We start from the raw sequence: 13,356 nt of genomic DNA on the forward strand, positions 1-13,356 counted from the left end.
GAGTTCATAATCCTAAACACTCTACTTTTCTGCCTTCTCTCATAGGATTATGGACAGTGCATTTTCCCCATTGCCCTTAGGATAAACTACAATTCCTAACAAAGCTGGCAGAGTCCTTCAGGGATTGAGCTCGTGCTTATTAGCCTGATTTCTGGTCATGTCTTCTCCCAATACTCTGTTGTGATTGTACTGCACTCATTGCAGCTCTTCTGAAAGGCAGCATTGAGGTGAGAGGAAGAATATGCCGTTTCCTCTGCCTCTAACATTCCTCTCTTTGCCTGGGTAGCAAAAATGCCATAGTTCAGAATTCACATCATCCAGGAAACTGCTGTGTTACGGTGCCTCTCCTTCTGCACACCTATGCATCTCTGTCTACTCCTACTGTAGCATGCCTTATAGGGTGTTTAAATCGCCTGTTTATACCACGATTCTTTCTGTGGGTAGAGACCACATATTCTCGGAGCCTAACATGTTTTTACTCAAATATTTATTGAATTCTTAGAAGAAGGAAGTGTGGTTTGCTTTTCTTCCTCTTCCCATCTCACATTCCTATCCTGCCATGTAAATTCTGAGAAAATATGGTGAATTTCATACTGCTCTGAATCATTTTTCCCTTGTTTTCTTCTTCATTAAAACACCCATTTTATAATCTCTTCTTTCAAAGTATTAATCCACTTGCCCATTTGTCTAATAGTGGTTCATGTTTCCCCACCAGCTTCCCAACATAGTGACTTCAGGCAATATAGGTATTGAGAAAGATGAGGTTTCTGTCCAAATCATACTGAATAGCCTGCCTGTTTGATCAATACATAAACTCAGATGCAGCATTGTGACACTTGGCTTTCAGAAACATATGGGCTTTGATGTTCTTCCGGTTAGTGTCACAATTGTTCGTCCTGGGGATAATAGCTCTAGTTCAGATAAGGATTATTTCACTAATAAATAAATATTTGCCTGAAGTTTCTAGATTTGAGGAAATACTTCTGAGATTATTATCTTTTACCTCTAAAATTTGTACATGTGTGTTTTTAAATAAAAAGACATAACTGCCAATTCTATCTAGAGAAAACAATATGAAAAAGGTTTGGTATCAGAAAACAACATGGTTTCTCCCCACGGGAGAAAGTTTAAAAAGCATTGGGAAGAAAATTCTTTACTTCCCCATCGATGCCATGTCTGTTTAAGAGCCAGAATTCCTTGACACTTTGCGCATCTACTGTTGATTGCCTTACACAGTGTCTTGGACTTAAGGTCTGAGTTTTCTGGACTGTAAACATAGAAATGGGACAGAACGTAACTACAGTAGCCAATAATGTCTGTTGTAAATTGAAAACCATTCTAACACTGCCTAAGCTTTCAAATACTGTTTGGAAGAGATTAAAGAAAGCAGGTTGCCGATAAGGGTGCAGGAAGAAGCACATTGCTATTCTGGAGAATGACCTGCGAGCCAGGCAAGCACACATTGACAGTGCTCGACAGTGCATGCCTGCTTAATTGTGTCCAACTCTGCAACCCCATGGACTGTAGCCTGTCAAGTTCCTCTGTTCATGGGATACTCCAGGCAAGAATACTGGGGTGGGTTGCCATTTCCTCTTCCAGGTTATCTTCCTGACCCAGGGATTGAACCCGTGTCCCTTGCATCTACAGCACTGCAGGTGGATTCTCTTCCCCCCTTCACTACTACATGGGGGAATCCCAGTAGTAATAAAGGAAGCAAATCCTTGTAAGTATGACAGCATTAAATCAACTTCTACAATATTTAGATTTGGGCTGGGCATCTAAGTTTTAGTCTTGCATGGGATGTCAACTTATTTGTTCTCACCAGGAGTATACAAACTATTGCAAAAACTGTTGCCTGCAACAAATGAACTTCATACCCATGTCACATTAACATCAGTTCAGTTCAGTTGCTCAGTCATGTCTGACTCTTTGTGACCCCATGAATTGCAGCATGCCAGGCCTCCCTCCCTGTCCATCACCAACTCCCGGAGTTTACCCAAACTCATGTCCATTGAGTCGGTGGTGCCATCCAGCCATCTCATCCTCTGTTGTCCCCTTCTCCTCCTGCCCCCAATCCCCCCCAGCCAGCATCAGGGTCTTTTCCAATGAGTAAATTCTTCGCATGAGGTGGCCAAAGTATTGGAGTTTCAGATTCAGCATCAGTCCTTCCAATGAACACCCAGGACTGGTCTCCTTTAGAATGGACTGGTTGGATCTCCTTGCAGTCCAAGGGACTCTCAAGAGTCTTCTCCAGCACCACAGTTCAAAAGCATCAATTCTTCAGCACTCAGCTTTCTTCACAGTCCATCTCTCACATCCATACATGACCACTGGAAAAACCATAGCCTTGACTAGACGAACCTTTGTTGGCAAAGTAATATCTCTGCTTTTTAATATGCTATCTAGGTTGGTCATAACTTTCCTTCCAAGGAGTAAGCGTCTTTTATAACATAGACAAGTCCAAACTTTAATTTCTATGGAATTACTCTCTCTGGAGTTTAGATGATTTTGACTTTTAGGACATTGGACATAACAGTTGTAAAAACTAAGAGGGAGAAATCTGAATAAGAATCTCTTGCTAGGGCATTTCTTATGTGATCCTTCTTAGAAGTGAATTTTTAGTGCACTAAGGACTTTCCTTTCTTCTGTTCCTTTATCCGGGGGAGCAGTAGCAAATTGTTATGAAAATAATATTTGGCATTTGACACAGAACCTTTACATGCATTATTTTGGCCTTATCAATACCTGACATCAGATAGGACAGTTGCTAGTACCTCAGTTTAGGAGATAAAGAAGTTGGCTACCATAAAAGTTGAATGACTTAACCAAATTCATTAAAAAAATAAATACGGGATAGTTAAGGTAAGAAGATAATCTTTGCTTTCTGTCTCTGGAACAGAGATTTTTTTTCCACCAGTTCTTGCTGCCTCACTTATTCCATTTATGAGATATTGATATATATAATTATTCATATTACTAAGAAGCACATATTACCCTCTTAATAGATATTTATGGAATTAGCTAATGACTATTATATGGAAGAATGAGAAAATTTACTGTTTGGAGAGTAGAAAAACACCTAACACAGAGAAACTTATTTATCCCTTGCAGTTACCTCATGAGGCAGCTACTATTGACATACCCATCTTACAGGAGGAAAAAAAATGAATTTTTGAGATGTTTAAGTATGTAATTTACTGAGGTATTTTTATGATCCTGGAATGTGTAATTTGCTTTATATATTTGTTCTATTTGTGCTTAGTCACTCAGTCATGTCCAACTCTTTGCGAACACATAAACTATAGCCTGCCAGTCTCCTTTGTCCATGGGGATTCTCCAGGCAAGAATCTTCCCGACCCAGGAATCAAACCAGGGTCTCCTGCATTGCAAGCGGATTCTTTACTAGCTGAGTTATGAGGGAATCCCCTTGTAACTCATTTAATCTTCACAAAAATCTTATCTGATAAGTAGTATCACAATTTTTTCCATTTTACAGCAAATGAAAACTTAGAGAAGTTAAGCAATTTGCCCTGGTCAAATAGCTGAGTTCGATGTACATTCCTGAATTCTGATGCTTTTCCTGGGTCTCTGCTAAACAAACTCTGACTCAGAGGCCCATGATAGCTGGAGTCAGGATTTAAGCTCAGACTTCATGAATATACTGCCTCCTGGGTATCTAGGTACACATTAAAGGCTTGAAGTATAATAACAATTGAACATGGCTAAAATCTTTTTCTCCTATCAAATGCTCTATAGGAGTCTTATACTCAATATAAATAAAACAAAATTTCAAAATTGGTCCTGTATAAAATCTCTAAGTGAAAAGAAACCATAAATTCTGCTTTTTGAGACTTGCGTTTGTTTTATTATTTATCCGTGGTCAGTACTTCAAACTTTCTGTCAGACATTAACATCTAAGTGGTTGCTGGTAGACTTTAAATGTATTTTTTATGTGAAAGCAGGAATTACCCAAACTGGGCTTATTTTGTAAAGAAGACTAAGAGGAATTCAAATTCCCTACAAATAAGATGATCTCAAGATCCACATGTAAATTACAAATGTCTTTCTTCTAGCAGACAGGAACACCTAAAATTGTGATACACAAACTTTTCGGAATTGTGAAGTTCTATAGTGCAATTTTTTAGATTTCCAAATATCTGCACCTTCTTCTAAAGCAAAATGGAAATGTCTGCAAGCTTCTAAATTTAGAGTGAATTTCATGTTAAGATATTTTTAAAATTTTAGTAATTCTAACTGAGATGTGCCATGTTGCAAAACAAAAATTTCAATAGCAAACAAGTCATGGGAAATTTGATTGTGGAAGCAAAGTGCCAAAAATTTGTGGAAGCAAAGTGCCTCAAGCAAAGACTATTCCATCAGCATTTAGTAAAATAGAAGAGATGGTATATATTCATAAAAGCTCTAATTTAACTCAAATATACAAATATTTTTAAGAATCTATTTTATGCTCAGAACTATATAGGATCCTGTCTTTGATGCAGTCAGTTAAGTTCAGTCACTCAGTTGTGTCCGACTCTTTGTGACCCCATGAACCACAGCACACCAGGCCTCCCTATCCATCACCAACTTCCAGAGTCCGCCGAAACCCATGTCCATTGAGTCAGTGATGCCATCCAACCATCTCATTCTCTGTCATCCCCTTCTCCTCCTGCCCTCAATCTTTCCCAGCATCAGGGTCTTTTCCAATGAGTCAGCTCTTCGCATCAGGTGGCCAAAACATTGGAGTTGCAGCTTAAACATTAATCCTTCCAAGGAATACCCAGGACTGATCTCCTTTAGGATGGACTGGTTAGATCTCCTTGCAGTCCAAGGGACTCTCAAGAGTCTTCTCCAACACCACAGTTCAAAAGCACCGATTCTTTGGCACTCAGCTTTCTTTATAGTCCAACTATCACATCCTTACATGACTACTGGAAAAACCATAGCCTTGACTAGACGGACCTTTATTGACAAAGTAATGTCTCTGCTTTTTAATATGCTGTCTAGATTGGTCATAACTTTCCTTCCAAGGAGTAAATGTCTTTTAATTTCATGGTTGCAATCACCATCTGCAGTGATTTTGGATCCCCCCAAAAATAAAGTCAGCCACTGTTTCCCCATCTAATTGCCATGAATTGATGGGACCAGATGCCATGATCTTAGTTTTCTGAATGTTGAGCTTTAACATTCATTTTCACTCTCTTCTTTCACTTTCATCAAGAGGCTCTTTAGTTCTTCACTTTCTGCTGTAAGGGTGGTGTCATATGCATATCTGAGGTTATTGGTATTTCTCCCGGCAATCTTGATTCCAGCTTGTGCTTCTTCCAGCCCAGCATTTCTCATGATGTACTCCGCATATAAGTTAAATAAGCAGGGTTACAATATACAGCCTTGACGTACTCCTTTTCCTATTTGGAACCAGTCTGTTGTTCCATGTCTGGTTCTAACTGTTGCTTCCTGACCTGCATACAGGTTTCTCAAGAGCAGGTCAGGTGGTCTGGTATTCCCATCTCTTTCAGAATTTTCCGCAGTTTATTGTGATCCACACAGTCAAAGGCTTTGGCATAGTCAATGAAGCAGAAATAGATATTTTTCTGGAATTCTCTTGCTTTTTCGATGATCCAGTAGATGTTGGGAATTTGATCTCTGGTTCCTCTGCCTTTTCTAAAACCAGCTTAAACATCCGGAAGTTCACAGTTCATGAATTGCTGAGCCTGGCTTGGAGAATTTTAAGCATTACTTTACTAGTGTGTGAGATGGGTGCAATTTGATACAATGATGAATAATAAATGACTTCTTTCATCTTGGGGGCTTCCCTGATAGCTCATTTGGTAAAGAATCCACTTGCAATGCAGGAGACCCTGGTTTGATTCCTGGGTCAGGAAGATCCTCTGGAGAAGGGATCGGCTACCCACTCCAGTATTCTTGGGCTTCCCTTGTGACTCAGCTGGTAAAGAATCCGCCTGAAATGGGGGAGATCTGGGTTTGATCCCTGGGTTGGGAAGATCCCTCGGAGAACGGAAAGGCTATGCACTGCAGTATTCTGTTTGGATAAGCCCATGGATTGAATAGTCCGTGGGGTTGCAAAGAGTCAGACACGACTGAGTGACTTTCAGTTTCACTTTCTCATCTTGGACTTTACATCTTAGTGGAGGAAACAAAATATACATTATACATTAGAAAAGGTAAAGTAGACATGATGAGGGAATTGTAAGATGTAAAGTGATACATTCCAGGGAGGAAAATCTGGATTAGATTTTGTGAAATCTTGGTACACACCAGTCAGGATGCCAGTCCAGTGTTGTATTAATTCTTATCAGCCTTAATCTTAACTTTGCCATTCTGAAGCATTTGATACTTGTAGCCTCTCTGTTCTTCCCTTCATTGGCCTTCTGGTTTTCCTTCCCTTTCTCTTTCTATTCTCAAGTCCCTCCTTTTCTTACCGATACAATGCTTCCTACCATGGTTCCTATAGCTTCTCTCTTATGGAGCCATGCACACCCTCTGGTGACAGCATTCTTCATACTTCCACCATATGCATATGTCTTCCAATTTTGTAACATATCCCCTGTTCTGACTGTTGCCTGAATGCTAAATCTGTACAACTATGTATTGACTGTATATGACCATGTGGTTATCTCATTGACTCCTAACCTCAATATGTTCAAAACCATATTTGATTTCTCTCAAACATGCTTCTCCTTTCCTGACCCCCGAGTGGCCCTGCATTTCTTTAAGATATTGGAATATCCTAACCTCATCTCACTCATTCCTCCTTTCAGAAAGTTAGCAAGGCCTACGGATTCTACATCATCAGTATATTTCTTGTGTCTGTCCTGCTTATAATCTCACTAACAGCTTCAGTTCAGGACTCATTACCTGGGCAGTAGGTTTCTTTTTGTATCCAGCTCATCCTCATCCATCTTCTTGCTACAGAGTAAGCAAGTCTTAAGAGGAAGACTTCTCAATTTAAAATCCAACTGTCTTTACCCAATATTTATCTTGAATGCCGTGTGAAATAATAGAAGAACTTCTAACTCTGGTTGTCTTTGCTCCTGCCCATCTCTCTGGGTTCAATACTCAAGCCTCCCCCTTCACGCACTATCTCTTTATCTGCTCCCCCAGCCTCCAATCCAGACACATCAGATTATTTTCAGGGACATAGAAGCATCATGTTGTTTAATGCCATTGTGCCTACCAGCACAGTTTTTCCTAGAATATTATTCTGTCCTCTCATGTAGTTATTCAGTCTTAAAGATTCAGCTGTTATAACCTATTCCTTCATTGCCCACAATTTCATTGATATGACCTTTCTCTGCATCCATAGAACAAATACATACCTTTATCAATTTTTAAAAAAATTTTGGCTGCACTTGTGTGGCATGAAGGATCTTAGATTCCTGACTAATGACTGAAACCACACCCCCTGCAGTGGAAGCATGGAGTCTTAACCACTGGACCAAGGGAAGTCCTTCAGAACTGTATTTTATGTGTATGCATTCCCTGCTCACAAGACCAACATTTCTTTGACCTTCTGGGAGACTCACACTTCTATCTTTGAAATTCTAATAGATATTTTGGAACTATTTTCTAGAAAAATGTAGAGTCACATAAAATTTTCTCACAGTTTCCACTGACATACAAATACCTATCCAAGTAGTTATGAATGAATCCAGGGATTCTAGACCAAGTGCCCCTTCTTAGATAGTACTACTTAAGGATAAAAGCTATATTTTTTTCCTTTAATTGACTTTATTTTCCCAGTATTTAACACAATGCCTAACATAAATTAGTATCTCATCATTAATAAAAAAAACATTTATTAAATGAGTGAAGGGTAAGTCTTTGATATTTGGGTATGGCAAAGGGTCTAAGGAAAGAAAGTGGTCTTTCAAAAGAGATGAAACAGCTTGATGGATTATGGTTTTAACTTCGTGGGCAATATGTAGTTAACTATCTTTCCAAGTGGTTATAACTGCAGAGATAAGATTTAGGGCTCAGTTAATTTTTCCTCATAAAGTTGAAAATATAAACTGGTGGCCTCATAAGCCTAAACATTCATCTGAAAATTGTTAAGTGGATAGAGTCTAAGAATATCTTGTTTTTGGCTTCTCACATACAACCTGCCTGATTTCAGTGCCTATAACTGAGAGATAAGTAAGCTAATCTATGCAATTAAATAAGATAATGGATTAAGGATATGATCACAATTTAAACATCATAAACAGTGTGCTGCATCATCCTAAATCTGATACAAGGAGTGTGTGAGTTTCCATGCTGTTTGTTAGTCATCTATAGTTGTCTGGTTGCTTTGAAAATTCATTCTTCACCAAGAGATGAGGAAAAGTTTAGATTACAATAATTGATACCTGTGTGTGTATGTGTCAAAAGAATTCAGTTTGAATGATTCATCCACACTAGTGATTCTCCTGCCTCTAATCCTTAGAATGTTGTTCTAAAGCTGTCTCTGCTCCAGAAGAGTAACCAGTCAGAATGATTTATTCCCGATCTTGAATACACATCAATACTTCCTTTCCTTTGATACAAAAATTTGCTTAATAAATACACTTCAAGCACACTGTTTTGATAGTAGTTGACAACATAGACTTTGGAATCAGATAAACTGGGATTCAAACCCCTGTTCTGCTCATTTTAGTTGTGGTATTTTGGACAAGGCATTTTATAGATAAGGAGATTGGGATTTTGAGAAGTTAAATAAAGAAAGTTTAATTTTACAAAATGGTACCCTCTGCTACTGCTGCTGCTGCTGCTGCTAAGTCGCTTCAGTCGTGTCCAACCCTGTGCGACCCCATAGACAGCAGCCCACAAGGCCCCTCTGTCCCTGGGATTCTCCAGGCAACTCTAAATTATTACTATTTTAGTAAGAACATTTTGCACATTAAATCAGAAAGTAAATTATGTAGACAGTTGGATTTGACATTTCAGGAAAAGTTTATTTTTCATAGCATCTAATCACAAAGCCATGAGTCCAGTAGCATGCTGCTGCTGCTAAGTCACTTCAGTCGTGCCCAACTCTGTGTGACCCATAGATGGCAGCCCACCAGGCTCCCCCATCCCTGGGATTCTCCAGGCAAGAACACTGGAGTGGGTTGCCATTTCCTTCTCCAGTAGCATGGTGACCCAGATTTTAGAATTCCCAGTAATCACACAAAATGATATAAATTGCAAATGCACAGTCTAGTGATCACTCATTTAAGATCCTTAATAAATATTTACTGAATGAACAGTAGAGTTTAAAAGGAACAGATGATATTCTAGTCATACATTGAATGTAGATAGCCTTTCCAAATATATTTTCACATGATTATTTCACAAATATGAAAGATGTGGTACAAAAAAAAATTCCCTGTTGTCACATAAACAGTTAGATATTTGAATAAAATGTGAATTATGGGATCTAGAAATTGCCTTGAAAAGAGAGTGAAACTGTTGTGTAGCAACCACCACTTGCTAAATTTTATGTCAGTTATTTAAAATTTAGAATATTTTAATTTTTTCAAGTATTGCATAAGACAAATGTACAGTTATTGATAATAATGAGTGGGGAGAGGGATTTTGTTAATGTTAAAGCAAACATTTGCTAATTCTAATCAGGTCACTAAAGAAAACAGTAACACCTGGTATGTTTACACTTTTAACCGGCTTTGAGCACAACACATGCTATTTCTAAATGGCATTCTCAGTTTTATAAAAGCTTCTCCCCCATTCCAAAGACCCCTGTAAATTCTGTATGAATTCTGGAGTGATTTAATTTTCTTAGACAATACCTGTCAACATGTCAACCTCTGCATTAGCAAAATTATTTCTGTTTAACAAACTGTGCTGACCCTAGCTAATATATGACACTTGCTAACCAGTTTTACAGGGTTGTGTGATAGCATTTGGTTATCAGCAGAATTTTGGAAGTAAGACTTTCAGAAGGATTCTGAAAAGAAGGATAAATATCTGGGATTTGTTCTTTATCACCTGTCCCAGTTTCTTGTCTAGAATGAAAATATGATGACTGGACCAAAATATATGACATTTTGGACCATGAGGTCATTGTGAAAGCGAAAGGACTAGTAAAGCAAATTGACGGAACACGGGAACCCGACAATCACTGAGACACTCAATCAGCCTCAGGCTGCCTATCTTGGGGCTTTCTCTATATAATAGAAAAATAACTTATATCTCACTTGAAAGTGAAAGGGTAAGTCACTCAGTTTCTTTGACTCTGCAACTCCATGGACTGTAGCCCGTCAGTCCGTGGGATTCTCCAGGCAAGAATACTGGAGTGGGTAGCCATTCCCTTCTCCAGGGGATCTTCCCAACCCAGGGATTGAACCAGGGTCTCCCATGTTCCATGCAGATTCTTTACCATCTGAGCCTCCGGAAAACTTACTTAAACAACTATTATTTTAAAGTGAAAGAAAGTGAAAGTGAAATAACCCAGTCGTGTCAGACTTTTTGCAATCCCATAATTCCTTGGTGGCTCTGACGGTAGAGTTTGCCTGCAGTGTGGGAGATGCGAGTTCAATCCCTGGGTTGGGAAGATCCCCTGGAGAAGGAAATGACAACCCACTCCAGTATTCTTGCCTGGGAAATCCCATGGACGGAGGAGTCTAGGGGACTACAGTCCATGTGGTCGCTGGTGCTCCACTATATGCAACTGAATTTAATCCCATCTGAACAACTTGAGTGTGTTAATAGGATAGGTACTGGGCACTTCTGACACTTCCGTGCTCCTGCTGCTTGCTAATGCACACTGCTTCTTTCACTTGAATCCTCTGGTTGCAATGCTGTATGACAGTTTCTACTCCAGTTTATAAAATACTGGAGACTTATTTTCATTGACTGGCTGGATAGCATCACCAACTCTGTGGACATGAGTTTGAGTGAACTCCGGGAGTTGGTGATGGACAGGGAGGCCTGGCGTGCTGTGATTCATGGGGTCGCAGAGAGTCGGACATGACTGAGCGACTGAAATGAACTGAACTGAAGAGAGGTTTAGTTAAGCAGCAGTTCTCTCCCAGCAAACTTCTTATATAAACCAACACGTGTTGGACCACCCTATCAGTTGCCAGAAACATCCGAATCCTCACCAGTGACAGAAGTTTAGGATTAACATGTGATTTCTGATTCACAAGCATTATTATATAAGTTGATGTTTCCTACTTTGAAACATATGTACTACAAATACATTACAAATGTTAAGTGGAAGATTTAAGGATAGGGAATGTCGTTTGCTTTCATCTCAGTTCCTGCTTTCTTTTTGCCAAATGAAGTGAAAGTCACTCAGTTGTGTCTGACTCTTTGCAACCCCATGGACTATACAGTCCATGGAATTCCCTAGTCCAGATTACTGGAGTGGGTAGCCTTTCCCTTCTTCAGGGGATCTTCCCAACCCAGGGATCGAACCCAGGTCTCCCTCATTGCAGGAGGATTCTTTAAGAGTTGAGCCATGAGGGAAGCCCAAGACATGCCTTTTTCCAAACCACATGCTTCCCTGGCTTTGGATCAGTAATCAAGTAATACAGCATTCTGTTCATCACAGTGTAAACACACAACACTGGCGGGAGGAGGTAAGCATCAGATTGGTAGTGAACCTATTCCTGCCCAAGAGTAAATGACACCAGGCTGGCTAGCTCCTCTGAGCAATGTGCTAAGTGGCTTCAGTCATGTCTGACTCTTTGCAACCATATGAACTATAGCCTGCCAGGGTCCTCGGTCCTTGGGATTTTTCAGACGAGAATACTGGAGTGGGTTGCCATTTGCTCCTCCGGGGATCTTTCTGACCCAGGGAGTTAACCTGTGTTTCTTATATCTCCTGCATTGGCAGGCAGGTTCTGTACCACCAGCGCCACGTAGGAAGCCCCTCTGAGCAAAGGACACAGGGAAAAGACAAGAAGAAATTACGGAGTTTCAGTGAAAAGACAGCAAAAAGTCTCTACTCATTGCAACATCACACTGACAACTTTCTGGAATCAATATACTATCTTCCTTAGTATATTTCATCATGACATTGTGGTTGAACCCCTTACTGCTCACCAAGGACACATCAGTCAGTATAGATTTTAGGTTTATCCCCTTGGCTCATCTATTAGACAAACCAGGGAAACTCTTACACCATATAGATTAGCTCAGCAGTCTACATGACTTTAAATTTACTTCTTATGTATATTGAATACCAGCACAAATCAATCCCTCCCCCCCATGTTTTATGGAATTAGGAATTTACAGCCAATTCATATTAGTTTGTCAGAGGAAGGAGCTAGGTACACAAATCCAAATCTCTTCTACATTTCCAAAACATTTTTATAGATCTAAGTGACTTGTCCATGGTCCTAAAGCTAGTAGTTAATGAAACATAGATCAAATTCAGATCTCTCTGATTCTGTGGTGGTGAATTTTCATGTATGAGTCTAATGGATAGATTTGATTGCTTCACTCCATCTCATAATGCTGGGAAAGTCTTCCCTCTGAAGATTAAAACGAACATCTTCTCATCTAGCTCCCAGAGAAAAAAGATGAATCAGCAACCTGTAAATTATCACTTTGATCCCTCTAATCCTTTCCTGTCCTGTCCTTTGGTCCAGCTGCAGCTCTTTGTAGGTTCTAAGGCAACCTCAATCACCATGCCTCATGCTGGTTCAGGTGCAATGTACCTCTCACTTCCTCCACGGAATGCGATGCAGTAGGATCACACACACAATAATAGAAAACAAGGGGCCCTATGCCCTGTAGAACAGAACTTTAACCAATGGCAAATACTTGAGATAGTTCTTTGTCCTTCATTCCCACCAATGTACTACTCTGAAATCAGTTTATGTAGCTTCCTAACAATTGCCTTTTGGGATCAACATTCTCATCTTCATTCCGCTTTTCCTGCTTCACTGCCTATAGTCTAAAGGGGAGGGACATGACTGATGAGATTAAAATATTTCCAAACATGCATTAAGCATTCACTATCAAAAAGTGTTGGTGCTTAGTCGCTAATTTGTGTCTCTTTGGTGACCTCATAGGCTGTAGTCCACCAGGCTGCTCTCGCCATGGGTTTTCCAGGCAAGAATACTAGAGTGGGTTGCTATTTCCTTCTCCAGTGGATCTTTCCAACCCAAGGATCAAACCTGTATCTTCTGCACTGGCAGGAGGATTCTTTATCACTGAACCACCAGGGAAGCCCTATCACGAAGTATATTAGCATAAATTATGCTGTGGCATGTCATAAAGTATATTAAATTTGAGAACACATGGTATTTTAATGATGAAGTGATGGTAAGCATATGTCCCCCATAAAAAAGAGTGAAAATCCAGATTTTTATTGCCAGAAGTGTCCTTATAAATGGTTTTGTTCAA

This window comes from Moschus berezovskii, chromosome 14 (assembly GCF_049115385.1).
Source record: "Moschus berezovskii isolate FMDL1 chromosome 14, NW_MosBer_1.0, whole genome shotgun sequence".
Taxonomy (NCBI): Eukaryota; Metazoa; Chordata; class Mammalia; order Artiodactyla; family Moschidae; genus Moschus; species Moschus berezovskii.